We start from the raw sequence: 19,701 nt of genomic DNA, 5'->3' as shown, positions 1-19,701 counted from the left end.
TTGCACACAGTTTTTTTGCACAGTTTGGCTTTGTCTTTCTTGCACGGTTCCTGCAAATTCTCAAGTAAATCCTACGGATTTTATTCATTATAATCTCATTTTAAACGCTGACAGTGATAATAATTCCCAGTTGTGGATTGTTATTCCATTCTTACCACGTGCAGTTTCACGTGTATCTGTTTATATGGACACAGACTTTTAATTTCCTATATAGGATACTGTGACCTAAATGCGTGAACTCTGAGAAGTGATATATATATACCATTTGTTTAAGATTTCTTACTGAAAGATGCCTGGAAAGAAAAGAAAACGATCCGAAACATCGACAGAACCTACAGAGACGGAAGTCACGCGATGGTACACTAGGGAACCCGAAAACTGGACGTCCACTGAAATTCTACAAAAGTTGAAATCAAAAGGAATCGTGATGCCATTGTCCCTGAAAAAGTCCCAATTAGTGCAAATCTACCAGGACAACGTATTAGGTAAAGAAAAATCGGCTATAAATAGCGAAACAGACAATGTCGAAGTTGTAGATATTCAAAATGACGCAGGAGAAGTGATAGAAAAGACACTTCCGGCTTCTTCATCAGCAGCAAACGGAAACGAGGCTGGGCGGATGTTGTATTCCGACGAATTGATTGACGCAATTCGAGGCATTAAAGATTCAGTTACGAAGTTGTCAAACGAAGTGGACGAACTGAAGAAGAATCAAAACAAATCCAATCAGCCTGGGACCTCTACCGACATCGGGAGAAACCTAGATAACTCTCCGTGGAACATGCCCCAGGACGTCCCGACCAGAGTTTCCTCTGACTCAGTCCCCTGCGTAGAAACGATTTCTTCGACAATTAGAAGCAATATCTTACAAGGTAAAGATGTAAATTTAGCATTACTTATTATGCCACGAGAGACAGAAGAAAATCATGTAACTGACAGTGATGGTCGTTACATATTATTGAAACAATCTCACGACACAAGACTACTGAGAAACCTAACTCTTAACGAGTTCATAATAGCCTTTACAAAATACAAGAACATAATATGTGAGGTGTATCCCGCAAGGCATCAAGAATTAGATGCTTACGAACGGGACATTGTGGAAATGGCATCAACCACAAGAGGAGCAGCCTTTTATGAGTATCATAAAGCTTTCTCAGCACGTGCAAGCGCACTATTACTACAGAGAAACATCCACATTGACTGGTCAATAAGAGACACTAAATTATTCACCACAATATTTTCTGGTCAAACCGTAATCAGATGCGAGTTCTGTAGTAGCGTGACCCATGCCTCACACTTCTGTCCCAAGTCAAAGAGCGGTCCTACACCTTACTCACCATAATATTTTCTGGTCAAACCGTAATCAGATGCGAGTTCTGTAGTAGCGTGACCCATGCCTCACACTTCTGTCCCAAGTCAAAGAGCGGTCCTACACCTTACGCTGGAAATCCAAACAGCAAGATAAAACCAACACCTAGTAACGTAGATGTTGAGGGAAGACCAAGAATCTCATATAAGGGGAAAGAAATATGTAATAACTACAATGGATCAAATGGGTGCCAAAGGAATTCTTGCAATCTTCTTCACATATGTTCAGAATGCAAGTTAAACAACCACTCTGCTTCCAATTGCACAAAAACCAAAAACAAATCAAAGGACCACACTCAAACTGACAAACAATGACTATCTTCTAAAGGGACAGATGATAGACAATGTGAAACGGCATCAGTTACTCCAATAAATACTCACATACTTAAAACAGAACTAAATAGGCATCCCGACAGGACGTTTGTTGACCCATTAATATATGGACTTGAGAGAGGTTTTACCACTGGAATATCATCATTACCTAAATCAACATTAGAGTGCAAAAATTTGCTTTCAGCTAGAAAACAACCTGAAATTGTCGACAAGTTGATAGAATATGAAATGGTGAAAGGATACTTGGATGGTCCATACAATATACCACCTTATTCCGTATACAGAATTAGCCCCATTGGAATCTCTCAAGGAAAATACTCCAAGAAATATAGACTAATCGTTGATTTATCCTCCCCTCACAACCAATCATCTGAAACAAGCATTAATGATCTCATTGATAAAGATGAATATTCATTGCAGTATGTGCGCATCGATGACGCAATTACCATTTTACAGACACTTGGTAGTGAGTCTCTCATGTGCAAAATGGATATAGTGGACGCATTTAAACTAATCCCTATAGCAAAAGATGTGCAACCCTACTACGGAATTAAATGGAGGGAGAAATACTTCTTCTACAAGAGACTAGTTTTTGGTTGCAGGAGTAGTCCCAAAATTTTTGACATGCTTTCCCAAGCCATCTGTTGGATAATCCAGAATAACTACAATATAAAAAATATCCTTCATTTACCGGTACTGGACGATTTCATTACATTTGACCCCCCGGGCGAAGGCGGACTGAGGAGTATGGCAATTTTGACTATGGTGTTCAAAAAGCTCGGAATCCCAATTTCGGAAAAGAAAACAGTAGGTCCGGACACAGTGATTGAATACCTGGGAATTATACTTGATTCTAAAATTATGGAGAGCCGTATCCCCCTGGAGAAAGTCGACAGAATTTTGACTCTTATTAATAACCTTAGAGTAAAGAAATCATGTACAAAACGTGAGCTGTTAAGTGTCTTGGGTCATTTTAACTTTGTAGCACGAGTAATCCCAGCTGGCAGATCATTCACATCTTACCTACTTACATTAGCTCACTCTGTGTCGGAACTCCATTATCATGTGTATTTGACAAGCGAATGCAGAAAAGACTTGGCAATGTGGGAGAAATTTTTACAAGGATGGAACGGAAAGTCATTTTTCCTGGAGGAATATGTGACAGACACAACCGACATTTCATTATTTACTGATGCTTCGTCAAACCATGGCTTTGGTGGGTACTATGCCGGGCGGTGGTTTCAAGGAAAATGGCCAGAAGAAATTCACAACCTGGGAAATGATCCTATTTCTATGGCACTTTTAGAGTTGTACCCCATAGTAGTAGCAGTGGTTCTATGGGGACACGAATGGTCTGGAAAATGGATAAAATTTTTGTGTGACAATTTAGCTACCATTCAGATAATTAGAAAACGTCGTTCTAAATCTGCTATTATAATGAAGCTTATGAGAAAATTAACTTGGAAGTCAGCATGCGAAAACTTTATTATTCTATGTGATCATGTCCCTGGTAAAGAAAATGTGATAGCTGACTCTCTTTCTCATTTCCAGATGGCCCGATTCAGAGAAGCAGCACCAACAGCATCAAAAGACCCTGTGAACATTCCATCACTACAAGAACTTGTTTTGTACTAGAGGATCAAGCAAATAGATTGTGCGATTCTTCCATCAGTGAAAACACAAGAAATGCCTACATAACAGGTTTTAGGCTTTCTGTAATTTTCTACCTTCCATTGGGATTAGAGCAGATGACTTTAGACCTACACCAATTACAGAACAAACTCTTATCTATTTCGTGACACATTGCTTTAAGGCTTTAAGACTGTCTATCAATACCATCAAGTTATACCTAGCAGCTGTGAGATTCTTCTATGTGAAAGCTGGCATCCATTGCCCATGGTCCACTATGAACGAAACATGCCCCAGACTACATACTGTTTTAAGAGGAATAAAGAAACAAAGCAATACAAGAGAGAAAAGAAGACCCATAACCTACAACATACGAATGAAAGTGTTAACTTTCTTGACACCACAGTATACAAAGGCCTGAGATTCCAAAAGAGTAATGTCCTCGATATACAATCATATAATGGAGTCTCAACTAAATTTTGATTTGTCTCAACTATTTTTTTATGCAAATGTCACTTTTTAAAGCTTTGTTTATAAATGACTAATGCAACACCTTACAAAAACCTTTGCTGAAGCACACATTTGAATTGACAAAATTTTACTTTTCAAAGTTGAGCAAAGTAAAGTTAAATTGGTAAAAGGAAAATACTGAAATTCCAGATGGAGATGTTTTCACTAGAATTATTTTTCCATTTTACATCTCCTTACCTGCATTGTTGCAATGCTACTGAATTTGTACAACTATATCCGAATGCAGATAATTTACATTTCCCAATTCCCCAATGCAGGATTTCTATAACTATGCAGTATGAATGCAGGCTTCAGTCAGGTATTGTGCATTATAATGTCTATCAATGTCAAGTCAGTCAATGCAGGCATTGGCCGACCTCACATCAGTCAGTCAATGCAGGCATTGGCCGACCGTACAGTCAGGCAATGCAGGCATTGGCCAACTGCGCAGTCAGTCAATGTAGGCATTGGCCGACTGCACATCAGTCAGTCAATGCAGGCATTGGCCGACTGCACAGTCAGTCAATACAGGCATTGGCCGACTGCACAGTCAGTCAATGCATGCAGGCATTGGCCGACTGCACATCAGTCAGTCAATGCAGGCATTGTCCGACTGCACAGTCAGTCAATGCAGGCATTGGCCGACTGCACATCAGTCAGTCAATGCAGGCATTGGCCGACAGCGCAGTCAGTCAATGCAGGCATTGGCCGACTGCACAGTCAGTCAATGCAGGCATTGGTCGACTGCACATCAGTCAGTCAATGCAGGTTTTGGCCGACTGCACAGTCAGTCAATGCAGGCATCGACCGACTGCACATCAGTCAGTCAATGCAGGCCTTGGCCGATTGCACATCAGTCAGTCAATGCAGGCATTGGCCGACTGCACAGTCAGTCAATGCATGCATTGGCCGACTGCGCAGTCAGTCAATGCAGGCATTGGCCGACTGCACATCAGTCAGTCAATGCAGGCATTGGCCGACTTCACATCAGTCAATACACCTCCTTCTTCACAGTTGATCTTGAAGCACCAGGCTTGGCTGACTTTGACAAACTGTACGTCTATAAAATATGGCCGTTTGATTGTTAATAATTATGATGTCAAGAATATGTATACTCAGTAATAATAAACAATATCATTTTAATTTGAAATTGATAAATTTAAAATAATAGGAGGTCAGATAATTTTAAAACCATAAAGCGTCGTAATGGACATAAGAAATGTTAACGTGCATGAGGTGAAAGTTGGTCTTTTTTTCTTTACAATAGTGTTATTCATGTTATAAATTCTAAAGATGCCAGAATAAAAATGATATTGGCTGTTAATTGACAACAAAGTACTAAGTGTTCTAATTAATTGATTAAAATTTTCACTGCGGGTAATTTGGTGAATTTACAACATGACTGAAACTGATGCACACAAAACAAATTCACTTGATATATGCACATGTATAATGGTATAAATATTTTACTAAAGTATATCAATAGTAGGTAATAAAGTGGCACATCTAGTCGTGCATATGAGTTATTCATTTAATGTCATGTTATAAAGCGTTTTCTTGGTCCTCTATCATTTTCTTTTCCTTTGGTCTATATTGTAGTTTTTAACCCGTGTATACCTGAAAAAGAAATGCAGTATTAATTGAAGTAAACTTCTTTTTAAAATAATCAAGAATTACTGTTTATTTTTACATTTTCTTTCCTAGTTTTTTTCTTCAAATTTTTCATTTAATTAAATCTGTTTATGATCTGAATAGTTCACAAATAGTTTAAACTTATTTCTTCAAATTATAAGACTTTGTAAGACTATGAGGGCAATATATTCTGTAATTTAGATTAAATATGCATTCCCAAGCCTTCACAAGACTGAATATTTTATTTTCTGGATAACCAGAGGCATATTACTTTTAAATTCCTGCCACTGGACGTATTATCTTTATTCAATTTTTAGCACAACTTCTTTTTTATAAAAAAAAATCTCCAGACCCCCCCCCCCCCCACTTTTCAGAATTGATTGAATATTCTATCCCTGTCATTCAAACAAAAACAAACAAACAAAAAAAAAAGAAAAACATAATCTTACCAGAGTTTTCTCTTTTTGTTTTTGTTTGTTTGTTTGTTTTTTGTTTTTTTTTTTTAGATTTTTTCACTATTCACTTTCATCTGTATATCACTTGTTTGTAATGCACTAATGGACGAGTTTACATATCCACCCTGAAAAGGAGAGGGTTTTAAAACTGAAATAAATAATTATTATCCTCATCTTTTTTAATTGTGAAGGAAAAATAGATTGAAATTATTCTGTGCGTAGATATTTATTTTAATTCGTCATAAATTTAAATTTCTTGCGATGCACCATCTTTTGAACGCCTCTGTATTTAAAAGTGAAAGTAGATAATTCGGTCGTCTAAATGTAAGTTTTATGTTATTTATAAGTAAACCATAACACATTTATCTATGATAACAAACTGGTTTATGAACAGACGTACAAACTACTTACCACGAAAAACGATATAGGCCTGACGATACACTCAATCGGCCCTGTGCTGCTGTAGACTAGTCACTAAGTCCGCTATTTCGATGCCTCGGTCGGTAAAACGTAACATGTGCACGTGTATAATCATTCAGCAGAAACACACCTTTGGTAACTGGAAATACGTCCTTTTTATCGTTGTATGTTTAAAAAGATCTTCTAAACCCCTTGGCCTACTAACGTTTCGCGGATTTTAGTTTCTGTAATATTGTGACGTCATATAAGTACGTAGTGCATCTCCCAACAGTTAGGCTAGTTTGAAGACTGATCATTCACACAGCAAAAAATAATATGTGGGCAATTACAAAAGTATGGAATTAACATTATGCAGTGGAAAAACACCAGTTGTGGTCTTCTAGAAGCAAAGCTGCGTCCAGTGTATCTCTGTCTTATAGTATATGCGTTTTCAAAACGGAAAGTTCCAGCTGCAGATTTAACTCACATTGAAGGTTTGTAAAAGTACATGTACCATGCTTGTATTTATGCAATTATATTGTGTTTATTTGGCAAATGCTTCAATTATTATTCAAAATAACTTGCCTTTTTCCAAAGTAATATAATATAATAATATAAAAAAAAAAAGGGAAATGCTTTTAACCTTTTTTAAGGTTATTTCTGGGATTCGGGATTTTCCAGTTTTGATGTACAGCTTCTTTCTAAAGTAAATCGTACTTTTTCGATTTCTAGCGTAGAAAAAAAAGAAATAATAGTCGTAGAAATAATTGTAAATTATGGTGTGTGTTTAGAAATCTTTATGGTTGTATCCCTGAATTATTTGGTCTGATAAGTTTTTTTTACTCCATGCCGCACTCTCCCCAAAGAGTTTGGTTCGGCCGGTGTGGGTTTTTTTTCCAGAAAAATAATGCTTGCAGTGGCAAACGTTACAAAGTTCATGTTTGTTTTGTCTAGGGATTTTTAAATACATGTCTTATTTTTTTCTTAACAGTGTTGAATAAAACACAGAGAGAATCTACAGCAACATTAGACGACAGTCTCTGATGATATCCGATTCTATAAGACCTGAGTCTGTTTGTTAAAATGGTGGATTCTATGAGACCTGAGTCTGTTTGTTAAAATGGTGGCCAACGACCATATCATAAGGTTTAATATTCAATATTTTGACTCACTACATGTATTTGATTATTGAGTGATTATTACATGAATACATTGAATTAAAAATCTGCGAAAGAAGCATTGGAATTAATATTTAGAGCGTATAACATTAATTATTATGTAGGGACAAGAATAAATTGTAATTATTTGGTGAAACAATGCCGAAAATTATATACAAATTTATACGGATTCAAACAATGTTTTGTAACTAACTCTGATTCCATTTTCAGGCGAAGTACTAAGAACTGCACAGACTAAATGGATTACTTTAGGGATCAAGAAGACAACATTTTGACAATGTAATAAGATTCTACGCAAATAATTTTAATCAAACTTTCCTTGAAAATACATCGTTTTTATTTAATTTTACTTTTCTGCAAATTCTTCTCTAAAATTAAAATAAACGTTAAAATTGATCATTCATCATTACTTGATTTATAGAAGTCTGCTGTTAAAAACCAGTTTTGACAAATACAATATATACATGTATAAACATATTTTATACAAGGAAGATTTTATATGCATTAGTTGTATGAATAAAAGGTATTCCAATGCCTGCAGTCCCTATACATGTAAAGGGTGTTAAGAAAGTTCGTTCCACATTTTTCTTAAATTTTCGAAAAGAAATACGGTGAAAAAATGTTTACAATTCATGATATTTAATGTTTACAGTGTTCATTCTTGCTATTGATAAGGTTTTAACTGTCTTTTGTTGAAACAATAAGGGGAGGGTAGGTATTAAAACAGAGGATGTCTGTTCAGAAAAATTAGGAATGACGCATATTTGTGACATATATTTAGCATACAGGTCAAACATCCTTTCAAATTCTCTGCAAAAATCATCAAATCTATGAAAAATTTCAAAATGACAAAACTATTCTTTTGAAAAGTGATCTATAGTTCTTATACCTACGCTCATCAGCTTGTCTGATGCAAGATAAGCTATGTAGAAACAAAAGTAAATTACCCTTTACTTTCACTCAGAATGACCAGCATTTCTATCATTCGAGTGCTTTAAGGATGTTATATCTATTCTCATATGGAAGAAAATCCTATAATTTCCTGCTAGAAATGAATTGCTATAAATATAAGGCACACTCTTGTGTCTTTGTCAGACTTGAAAATTCATCTCTTCAGTTAAGCACTACTTTGAAATTTTAGAAAATATTTCGTCCTGGAACGAACTTTCTTAACACCCCTTATATACGGTGGAATGTACAACGCCTGCATTGCATCAGTCTTTGGAGTCTATCATTGACTGCATTGGCACTTATGTTCAGTTGGCCAATGCCTGCATTGACTGACTGATGTGCAGTCAGCCAATGCCTGCATTGACTGACTGCGCAGTCGGCCAATGCCTGCATTGACTGGCTGTGCAGTCAGCCAATGCCTGCATTGACTGACTGATGTGCAGTTGGCCAATGCCTGCATTGACTGGCTGATGTGCAGTCGGCCAATGCCTGCATTGACTGACTGCACAGTTGGCCAATGCCTGCATTGACTGACTGTGCAGTCAGCCAATGCCTGCATTGACTGACTGCGCAGTCGGCCAATGCTTGCATTGACTGACTGATGTGCAGCCGGCCAATGCCTGCATTGACTGACTGATGTGCAGTCGGACAATGCCTGCATTGACTGACTGATGTGCAGTCGGACAATGCCTGCATTGACTGACTGATGTGAAGTCAGCCAATGCCTGCATTGACTGACTGATGTGGAGTCGGCCAATGCCTGCTTTGACTGACTCTGTTCAATGCAGGCATTGGCTGACTCTCTCAAGGTCCAATGCAGGCATTGGCCGACTCTCTTGAGAGCCAATGCAGGCATTGACGGACTCTTTTGAGAGCATGAGAGAGTCAGCCAATGCCTGCATTGGCCCATAAGAGCCTTGCAATGTCCGAGTGACCATAGATAGAGAGAGAGAGAGGGAAAAGGAGAAAGAAAGAGAGATTCACATTGCCTGCATTGGCCCTTTTGATAGTTGTGCAACCTGCATTGGCCCTTTTGATAGTCGTGCAACCTGCATTGGCCAACGATAAACACACTGCCTTAAGAAATTGCGATGAAAATCTGGCATTGACTTAAGAATAATAGCCACCACTGCATTGCAAGTTTATTCACTTTCCTAGGTTTAAAACACATTTTCTATTCCTTCAACGCCAAATGGCATTAGTCAATTACATTTAGAAAAAATTCGATTGCATATGTGATTAAGATAAAACTAAAAATCAGAATGAGCTAAAAATTGCAAGAAATTGAATGGACATCATGTCATTGTTCCCGTCGTTACTTGTATCATATGAATTTGAAAATAAGTGAATAAAACCATACCATTTGTTTCGGACTAATTTTGTAATCATAAACAACTTCTTTTATAAATTTATTAAATTATATTTACTTCGGTTATAGAAGTCAAAATGATTTTCCAAATTGCCCATAACATCGAACTTAAATTAAAAAAAAATAAATTAGACAGATAAAAATTAGTTGAGACCCCATTATATGTAAAACCAACAAATAATTTTCAGTATTTACACAGAGAAAGCGCCCACAGTCCTTCAGTATTTAAAGGACTTATAAAAGGTGAATGCATCAGACATGCAAGAAATACAAGTGATTCATCTATCCTGACAACAGTTTTAGCAAACTTTAAGACACACTTAATCAAGAGAGGTTACTCTGATAAGGAAATCGATCCCATTATCACTGAAATGGGCAAAACAAACAGAAAAAAGTACTTGCACGAAAAAATCATGAAAGAAAAACAGCGTTAACCAAATGTTATGATTACCAAATACAATCCATATATCAAGGGTTTTAAAAAAACGCCTTCTCAAACACTGGAACATTTTGCAAACAGACACAATTTGCAAAGAGTTATTTATCGATGAACCAATAATCGCCTACAGTAAACACAAAAACATAGGCGAAATGATAATTAAGTCACGCTTACAATAGCTTAAGATTGATACTCAAGGTCGGGCTCCTGATGATGGCGGGCCTTAAGAGCAAAAAATCATATTTCTCTTTAAAAACCGCCGAAACACTCTATGCCTCCATAATAACACTTTATTGAAACCAGAAGTCTCTGTCGAGACTGGAGCTCTACTGGTTTGTACTTATAGCAAAGGAAGAGAAAAGTACTTAAGCAGTTGGAAATTGAAACTTTTCAACAGCAATAAATAAAATAATGATCCTTGATTAAGTCTCTTTATGTTCTTAGTGTAGTCTACTTGCATGCCACATTATATTATAATCAGACTAAAACTGTATTTGGAGTAGCATTTTGAGAGTATTTAACAGAAATTTCTATTTTCAGTAACCATGGCAACACCATTCATTGAAGTGAAAAACTGATATACAGAATTATGTACCTTAGTGTAGTCTACTTATGTGCCAAGTTATATTGAAATCAGACCAAAACTGTAGGAGTAGCATTTTGAAAGAATTTCACAGAAATTTCTATTTTTAGTAACCACTGCAACACCGTTCATCGAAATCAAAAACCAATATACAGAATTATGTATCTTAGTGTAGTCTACTTGTGTGCCAAGTTATATTGAAATCAGACCAAACCTGTAGGAGGAGTAGCATTTTGAGAGTATTTAACAGAAATTTCTATTTTTAGTAACCATGGCAACACCATTCATTGAAGTGAAAGACCGATACAAAGAATTATGTATCTTAGTGTAGTCTACTTGTGTGCCAAGTTATATTGAAATCAGACCAAAACTGTAGGAGAAGTAGCATTTTGAAAGAATTTCACAGAAATTTCTATTTTTAGTAACCACGGCAACACCGTTCAATGATATCAAAAACCGATACACAGAATTATGTATCTTAGTGTAGTCTATTTGTGTGCCAAGTTATATTGAAATCAGACCTAAACTGTAGGAGGAGTAGCATTTTGAAAGAATTTCACAGAAATTTCTATTTTTAGTAACCACGGCAACACCGTTCATCGAAATCAAAAACCGATACACAGAATTATGTATCTTAGTGTAGTTTACTTGTGTGCCAAGTTATATTGAAATCAGACCAAAACTGTAGGAGGAGTAGCATTTTGAAAAATTGTTTACAGACAGACAGACGGACAGACAGACAGACAGACGGATGGACGACGGACACATTACTATCGCATAAGCTCTTCTGGTCTCTGACCAGTAGAGCTAAAAATCATAAGTGGTCTAGAGTATCGAGCCCTGCTAAATTTACGACAGGCTTGGTTGATTGATGTCTTTTTTCAAAATCACTAAATATCTGCAAAGTTTGACGAAATTCTGTGCAGCGGTTTATGAGGAGTTGCGCTGACAAACTGTTCATCTCTATATTTCAGGTATGGCCAAATGCCTAAGTTAAAAAGTGTGGATATTCCCGGAAAAAATAAGGGAATCGGAATTTCCTTGTAATATGCACATCTACACATTGTGTCCTAAATACCTGCAAAGTTTGACGAAATTCTGTGCAGCGGTTTATGAGGAGTTGCGCTGACAAAAAAAAAGGACTGACTGACTGACTGACACTCTGACACTCTGACGGACGGGTCAAAAACATTATACCTCACGCAACTAGTTGCGTGGGGTATAATAAAAGTGAAAAAGAAACCTAAGAATAACAAGAAGGTCTTCCGCTGAAGACAGAAGACCTTAACTAGATGCGTTCTTGTTGCTAGAGCAACAAGCGGTCTTCCGACAGACTTTTCGTTAGAGTTCTATGCTGCGTCTTCCCATAAAACAAGAGGCCCATGGGCCACATCGCTCACCTGAGAAGCTTTGACCATTCTGTTCTTTACCAGATTTCCCCCTTGTAATACATAATGCATCCCCACCCTACCCTACTGATCATAATTTAGAGAATTTAAAATCTACACTACCCCAGGATCCTTCCATGTGCACATAAGTTTCAGCTTTTCTGGCCCAGTGGTTCTTGAACAGAAGATTTTCAAAGATTTTTCCTATATATTTCTATGTAAAAATTTGATTCCCAATTGTGGCCCCGCCCTTCCCCCGGGGGTCATGATTTTTACTATTTAGAATCTACACTATCCCAGAATGCTTCCACATAAGTTTCAGCTTTTCTGGCCCAGTGGTTCATGAGGAGAAGATTTTCAAAGATTTTTCCTTTATATTTCTATGTTAAACATTGATTCCCCATTGTGGCCCCGCCCTTCCCCCGGGGGTCATGATTGAACAATTTAGAATCTACACTATACCAGGATGCTTCCACATAAGTTTCAGCTTTTCTGGCCCAGTGGTTCTTGAGAAGAAGATTTTCAAAGATTTTTCCTTTATATTTCTATGTTAAACTTGGATTCCCCATTGTGGCCCCACCCTTCCCCCGGGGGTCATGATTTGAACAATTTAGAATCTACATTAGTCCAGAATGCTTCAACATAAGTTTCTGCTTTTCTGGCCCAGTGGTTCTTGAGAAGAAGATTTTCAAAGATTTTTCCTATATATACAAGATATTTTTTCACTATATTTTAACTCATTTAAGCTCCAGTGGCCAGTGTTTTTATCCCGTGCAAGCGGCCATTTTGTCTGTTTTGTCACATGATTTCCGTTTGACACGTGACCTCTATCCTTGATAATGAGTTAATGACCAATAATTGCAGGTGTAATTTGAATTCTGTCAGGATTTAATGATTTAATTAATATGATTAAATGATTTATTTGTTAACAAACATTTTTTTGTGTTCTTAATGTACGAAAGTAAGTTGTTAAATATTTTCATGATATAAACAGATAAACTCAATAGGCTACATATTAATAACAATTTCGTCTGAGGTTATCAAGTCAAGCGGTCAGTCTCGCGTTTTAACCTTTTATGTTTTATAAATAAATTTGTATCTAGAAAAATTAAAAAGCTTCAATTACACAGCATAAAGGGAAATGCTTAGTTGTTTGAACATTTCATGATTTCCTGTGATGTAAATTATATGGCTGTACAATTAAATTACCAATACACATACACAAAAAAAAAAAAACAGATTTCTTTAAAAAATTCATGTAAAATGAAATGGAAAAAAAAAAGGATTTCATGTGACTTAAAACTTTATAAGTGTTTAAATGTGTTGAAATTGGATTTGGAGACGTGTGAAAATAAATATACATGCAACTGTGGTCGCAATTTTTTATTCATTGGTTTGAAACCTGGAGTAAGTGGCCACCTGTCTTATGTGGCCAATTTGTCATTCTCCCACGAGTGGCCTCTTAAAACAGGTTTGACTGTACAAGATATACCACTCCTATAAGTTTGGTGTTTAATCTCTTACCGCTTACGAGATGTAGCTATGATAACTATTCATTTTGAGGACGGAAATCACGTGACCGGAAGTGACTTTTGAAAAGATATTTGAGGTTTCTGTAGACATATGCAGTCTGAATAACATATCCAAAAATCATTATAAACACTTTATCTATAAAAAGTATTTATGGAAAAGAAAAATACTCAAATTATGTAGTTTTTCTCTTATAACCGGATGTTGTCTTTTTTGTTTCTGGTGGGACTGATATATTTTGAAACTACAAATAAGATACAATAATGTGATGCAAAAAAAAGTTTCATAAAGGAAAAGTTGAAATTTACGATTTCTTTGATCACTTCCTGTGTCGACCGGAAGTGACGGCAGACAATCTTAACCCATATGGTTTTGCATACTTATCAAGATCTACCACTCCTATAAGTTTGGTGTCTTAACCTCTTACCATTTACGAGATCTAGCTATGATAACTTCTCATTTTGAGGACAGAATATCACGCGACTGGAAGTGAATTTTAAAAAGATATTTGACGTTACTGTAGACATAGGCAATCTGAATAACATATCCAAAAATCAATTCAAATACTTCAAGTTTAAAAAATATTCATGGGAAAGAAAAATACTCAAATTATGTAGTTTTTCTCTTATAACCGGAAGTTGTCGTTTTTGTTTCCAGTGGGACTGATATATTTCAAAACTGCAAGGAAGATGCTATAATGTGATGCAAAAAAAGTGTCATAAAAGAAAAGTTGAAATTTTTGATTTTTTAGATCACTTCCTGTGACAACCGGAAGTGATGCCGGACAATCTTAACCCAAATGGGCTCGCCTACTAATCAAGATCTATTATTCATATTAGTTTGGTGTCTTAATCTCTTACCGTTTCTGAGAAATGACTCAGACAAAATTATTTTGAAAAAAGCGGAAATTGGACATATCTGATGACCGGAAGTGAATTTAGAAAAACTGAAAACTACATATAAAAGATATTTTCACTCTCTATCACCCCTTAAAATTTCATGAGAATCCGTCCAGTCATCTCTGAGAAATAGTCAAACAAGAGGCCCATGGGCCATATCGCTCACCTGAGCACTAAGCCCGCATCTCAGATCTCCAGATTTCCGCATTATTCCGCATTTTTTCCTCATTTTAAATATGGAAAAAATGTGGAAAAAATACGGAGAGAATTAACAATATGGAAAAGCAGAAAATATACGGAAATAATCTGGAAAATATACGGAAATAATACGGAGAATTGGACTTAGTGTATTTTTCATCTGGAAAAATATTTAACTCTTAACTTAGAATATTTTTCATCTGGAAAAAATACGGAGCTCTGGAATTCAGCAGTTCTCTGTTTCTCCTAAATGTTATGTACAATTTGATCGGGATCGAAAGAACGTTTCAAAAAGTCGGGCTCAGTGATCAATTAATTTAAAAACAGACCGCCACAATTTGACCTTGGCTTCCATGTTGTAACGTCTGCACTGTCTTGAAGAGGTTCGTTGACCTGAGGAAGCCCGAGATTGTATTGCTGTATCAACCAAAAGATGCAGATACACGTATTTCATATACGGTAGGTCTGAGTCATATTCTTTTAATGTGTCAGTGATGATGAAAATAAAAGCTCTAGGCCTAGGACTGAGCTACCAGACTACGTACGTTTCAGCCAATATGCCCATGATTCAAATTATTCAATCAGCTCACAGAACTTTATTATGGTTAACCACAATTAAAGGTGTAAATTTTGGGGAGTCATGGGCTGTAATCTCTAGCAATGATTTACCATACATTTTATCTTGGTAGCGTCTGTGCAAAAGGAGGAGATTTTCTGAAAAAGAATAAGTGGTTGTTCAACTAACAGCAGCGATTTTAACAGGCTTAAAGCTGGTCCATGGATGGTTATGTATGAGGTATATATATTCTTTTTTTTTCTTTTTTATTGCTCGTTTAATTAAAAACAGTCAACTGTGATTGTCATTATTATAAATATTACTTTAAACAAATTGATATAAAATTGAAGAACCCAAACTTGTGTTTATAAAAAAGATTACAAAAGGAATAAAAGCAATTAATTTAAATTTTATTAATATTGCACCATAATTTAAGTTATAAATAAATTGTATTTTTTTAACTTGTAGGATTTGCCAATTCGACTGCAAGTGCTGCTGCAAGAAATTAAACATGCAGTGACCTTACAAATTACAATTAGAAGTCTGAAGAAAATTTTTATTGCACATATGGGTGTAAAGCACAGACCTGAGATATAAACTGAATTGTGAGAAATATGAATCAGGAATGCAGGTAGAAAATGGCAAATGTGATCCAGATTGATAAAAAATGTCTATAAAATTGCTTCTTTTTTTTTTTTTTTTTTTTTTTTTTTTTTTTTTGTAAATATTCAAATGCTAGCTATATCAATTGTTATTTTTCCCTCAATATCTAAAAGTGTTGAACTTTTCACTACCACTTTTGCTTTTATAGAATGAATAGATTTCCATTTAATTTATAAATATAAAAAAATAAAATGCCACATTCTTATATTTTTTATGATGAATTTGTGGCTTAATAAGAGTTCAAACTTTTCCATACATGCTCCTCTGTTTGTTTGTCAAAGATATAAGATCCTATACATTGCTCATGTACATAATGTGTGAATTTTTCATTCATTTAAATGTTTTTCTCATAATGGTATAATAAATTGCATATAATTTTGCACATTGTTGATGGTTTTGTAAATATTTATGTATGTATGCATCCTGTAGCAGTTTTAAGCCATTTTATAACCATGTGATTAACTCCGTATTTTCTCCAGATTTCTGTATTTCCACATTTTATCAACCAGGCAAATACCTCCATATTTTTTATATATGGAAATGCGGAAATCTGGAGAGAATACGGAAAAAGAGTCCAAATACTCCCATCCACATTTTCTCCATATTTTGAATACGGAGAAAATCTGGAAATTTGAATCAACAGAAATCTGGAATGAATGCGGAAAATTAGTCCAAATACTCCCGTCCGCATTTTCTCCTTATTTTGAATAAGGAAAATATATGGAGATCTGAGGTGCGGGAGGGTAGGAAAAAGTGGAAAATGGCTTTTTATTGTAAAGTTTAAATCCAAAAGTAGTCCCATGACCAATCATGGATTTGCTATTTTTAAGAGAATGATTTTTAAAGAATTTTCCTATACATATATTTAAAAACTTTGGTCGGCCATTTTGGCCCGGCCCTACCCCTGGGGGTCATGATTTGAACAAATTTGAAACTACACTACTTGAGCATACTTCCATATAAATATGATGAATTATGGCTTTGTCATTCTTGAGAAGAAGATTTTTAAAGAATTTTCCTATATATTTCTATGTAAAAATTTTGGTTGGCTATTTTGGCCCCGCCCTACCCCGGGGGTCATGATTTGAACAAACTTGCATCTACACTACCTAAGCATGCTTCCATATAAATATGATGAATTATGGCTGTGTCATTCTTGAGAAGAAGATTTTTAAAGAATTTTCCTATATATTTCTATGTAAAACTTTGGTCGGCCATTTTGGCCCCCCCTTACCCCGGGGGGTCATGATTTGAACACACTTGAAACTACACTACCTGAGCATGCTTCCATATATATATATGATGAATTATGGCTTTGTCATTCTTGAGAAGATTTTTAAGAATTTTCCTATATATTTCTATGTAAAACTTTGGTCGACAATTTTGGCCCCACCCTACCCCTGGGGGTCATGATTTGAACAAACTTGAATTTACACTACCTGATGATGCTTCCATATAAATATGATGAATTATGGCTGTGTCATTCTTGAGAAGAAGATTTTTAAAGAATTTTCCTATATATTTCTATGTAAAACTTTGGTCGGCCATTTTGGCCCCGCCCTACCCCGGGGGGTCATGATTTGAACAAACTTGAAACTACACTACCTGAGCATGCTTCCATATATATATATATGATGAATTATGGCTTTGTCATTCTTGAGAAGATTTTTAAAGAATTTTCCTATATATTTCTATGTAAAACTTTGGTCGGCCATTTTGGCCCCGCCCTACCCCCGGAGGTAATGATTTGAACAAACTTGAATCTGCACTACCTGAGGATGTTTACCCATAAGTTTCATCTTTCCTGGCACAATGGTTCTTGAGAAGAAGATTTTTAAAATATGCCACCAAATTTTCATTAATTCCCAATTATCTCCCCCCCTTGAATGAGGGCATGGCCCTTCATTTCAACAAACTTGAATCCCCTTCACCCAAGGATACTTTGTGGCAAGTTTGGTTGAAATTGGCCCAGCAGTTCTTGAGAAGAAGTCGAAAATGTGAAAAGTTTACAGACAGACAGACGGACAGACAGACGGACGCCGGACAAAATGTGATCAGAAAAGCTCACTTGAGCTTTCAGCTCAGGTGAGCTAAAAAAGAAAAGGGAACAAAAACCAGAAGTCTCTGTTGAGACTGAAGCTCTACTGGTTTGTACTTATAGCAAAGGAAGAGAAAAGTACTTAAGCAGTTGGGAATTGAAACTTTTCTTCAGCAATAAATAGAATAATGATCCTTGATTAAGTCTCTTTATGTTCTTAGTGTAGTCTACTTGCATGCCACATTATATTATAATCACACTAAAACTGTATTTGGAGTAGCATTTTGAGTGTATTTAACAGAAATTTCTATTTTTAGTAACCACGGCAACACCGTTCATTGAAGTGAAAAACTGATATATAAGAATTATGTATCTTAGTGTAGTCTACTTGTGTGCCATGTTATATTGAAATCAGACCAAAACTGTAGGAGGAGTGGCATTTTGAAAGAATTTCACAGAAATTTCTATTTTTAGTAACCATGGCAACACCGTTCATCGAAATCAAAAACCGATATACAGAATTATGTATCTTAGTGTAGTCTACTTGTGTGCCAAAATATATTGAAATCAGACCAAAACTGTAGGAGGAGTAGCATTTTGAAAGAATTTCACAGAAATTTCTATTTTTAGTAACCACGTCAACACCATTCATCGAAATAAAAAACCAATAAACAGAATTATGTATCTTAGTGTAGTCTACTTGTGTGCCATGTTATATTGAAATCAGACCAAAACTGTAGGAGGAGTAGCATTTTGAAAGAATTTCACAGAAATTTCTATTTTTAGTAACCACGGCAACACCGTTCATCGAAATCAAAAACCGATACACAGAATTATGTATCTTAGTGTAGTCTACTTGTGTGCCAAGTTATACTGAAATCAGACCAAAACTGTAGGAGGAGTAGCATTTTGAAAGAATTTCAAAGAAAATTCTATTTTTAGTAACCATGGCAACACCGTTCATCGAAATCAAAAACCGATACAAAGAATTATGTATCTTAGTGTACTCTACTTGTGTGCCAAGTTATATTGAAATCAGACCAAAACTGTACGAGGAGTAGCATTTTGAAAAATTGTTTACAGACGGACAGACAGCTAGACAGACGGACGGACAACGGACGCATTACTATCGCATAAGCTCTTCTGGTCTCTGACCAGTAGAGCTAATAATAGGAAAAAGAAAAAGAAACAGTAGAATCACTATAAGGTCTTTCCTCTGAAATGGAAGACTTTAATAATAAGAAACAGAGTAAAAATAATATGTTCCCCAACTTCGTTTGGGGAACATAATTACTCCTGTATGCATCTGAATAAATATGAATCTACATCAATATACTGAATTATTGCTTGCACTTTCAATTGAGTAAATGTAGACAGACTGCAGATTTAGGAAGAGAATTTTTAGGATTTGTTATCCATCTTATGTCCCTGTAATCAGATTTAAAGGGATATAGTTTTTAGTCTGTGTGTTTGTCTAACATTTCCTAACCATGGTCTACTGTTACAGATAAGTTTTTTTTAAGAATTAAACATTTCTCTTACACTAAGAACAAAAATTTTGATCTGCTGTCATGGCCCCT

The 19,701-nt window shown here is 35.7% G+C and overlaps 1 protein-coding gene and 3 long non-coding RNA genes across 4 annotated transcripts in view; 2 read left to right on the top strand and 2 right to left on the bottom strand.

Moving 5' to 3' along the window:
• LOC134265914 (serine-protein kinase ATM-like) overlaps nt 1-19,701 on the bottom strand; it is a gene marked incomplete at its 3' end in the record, with an annotated part of 201,307 nt that overhangs the window by 70,005 nt on the left and 111,601 nt on the right. The window lies entirely within an intron of this gene.
• LOC134265913 (uncharacterized) lies at nt 5,189-5,955 on the bottom strand. Its single transcript, XR_009991858.1, has 2 exons — nt 5,925-5,955; nt 5,189-5,460 (listed from the first exon to the last, which is right to left on the bottom strand). It is a non-coding gene; the product is annotated as an uncharacterized LOC134265913 (long non-coding RNA).
• On the top strand, nt 6,587-7,791 carry LOC134265912 (uncharacterized). The gene is made up of 3 exons (XR_009991857.1): nt 6,587-6,823; nt 7,321-7,475; nt 7,718-7,791. It is a non-coding gene; the product is annotated as an uncharacterized LOC134265912 (long non-coding RNA).
• LOC134265911 (uncharacterized) lies at nt 15,501-16,137 on the top strand. The gene is made up of 2 exons (XR_009991856.1): nt 15,501-15,660; nt 15,889-16,137. It is a non-coding gene; the product is annotated as an uncharacterized LOC134265911 (long non-coding RNA).

Source organism: Saccostrea cucullata, unplaced genomic scaffold (genome assembly GCF_032062105.1).
Source record: "Saccostrea cucullata isolate Sc308-1 unplaced genomic scaffold, CSIRO_AGI_Scuc_v1 ctg562, whole genome shotgun sequence".
NCBI lineage: Eukaryota > Metazoa > Mollusca > Bivalvia > Ostreida > Ostreidae > Saccostrea > Saccostrea cuccullata.
The sequence above is the reverse complement of the archived record's forward strand: the minus strand, read 5'-3'. Positions and strand labels throughout refer to the sequence as shown.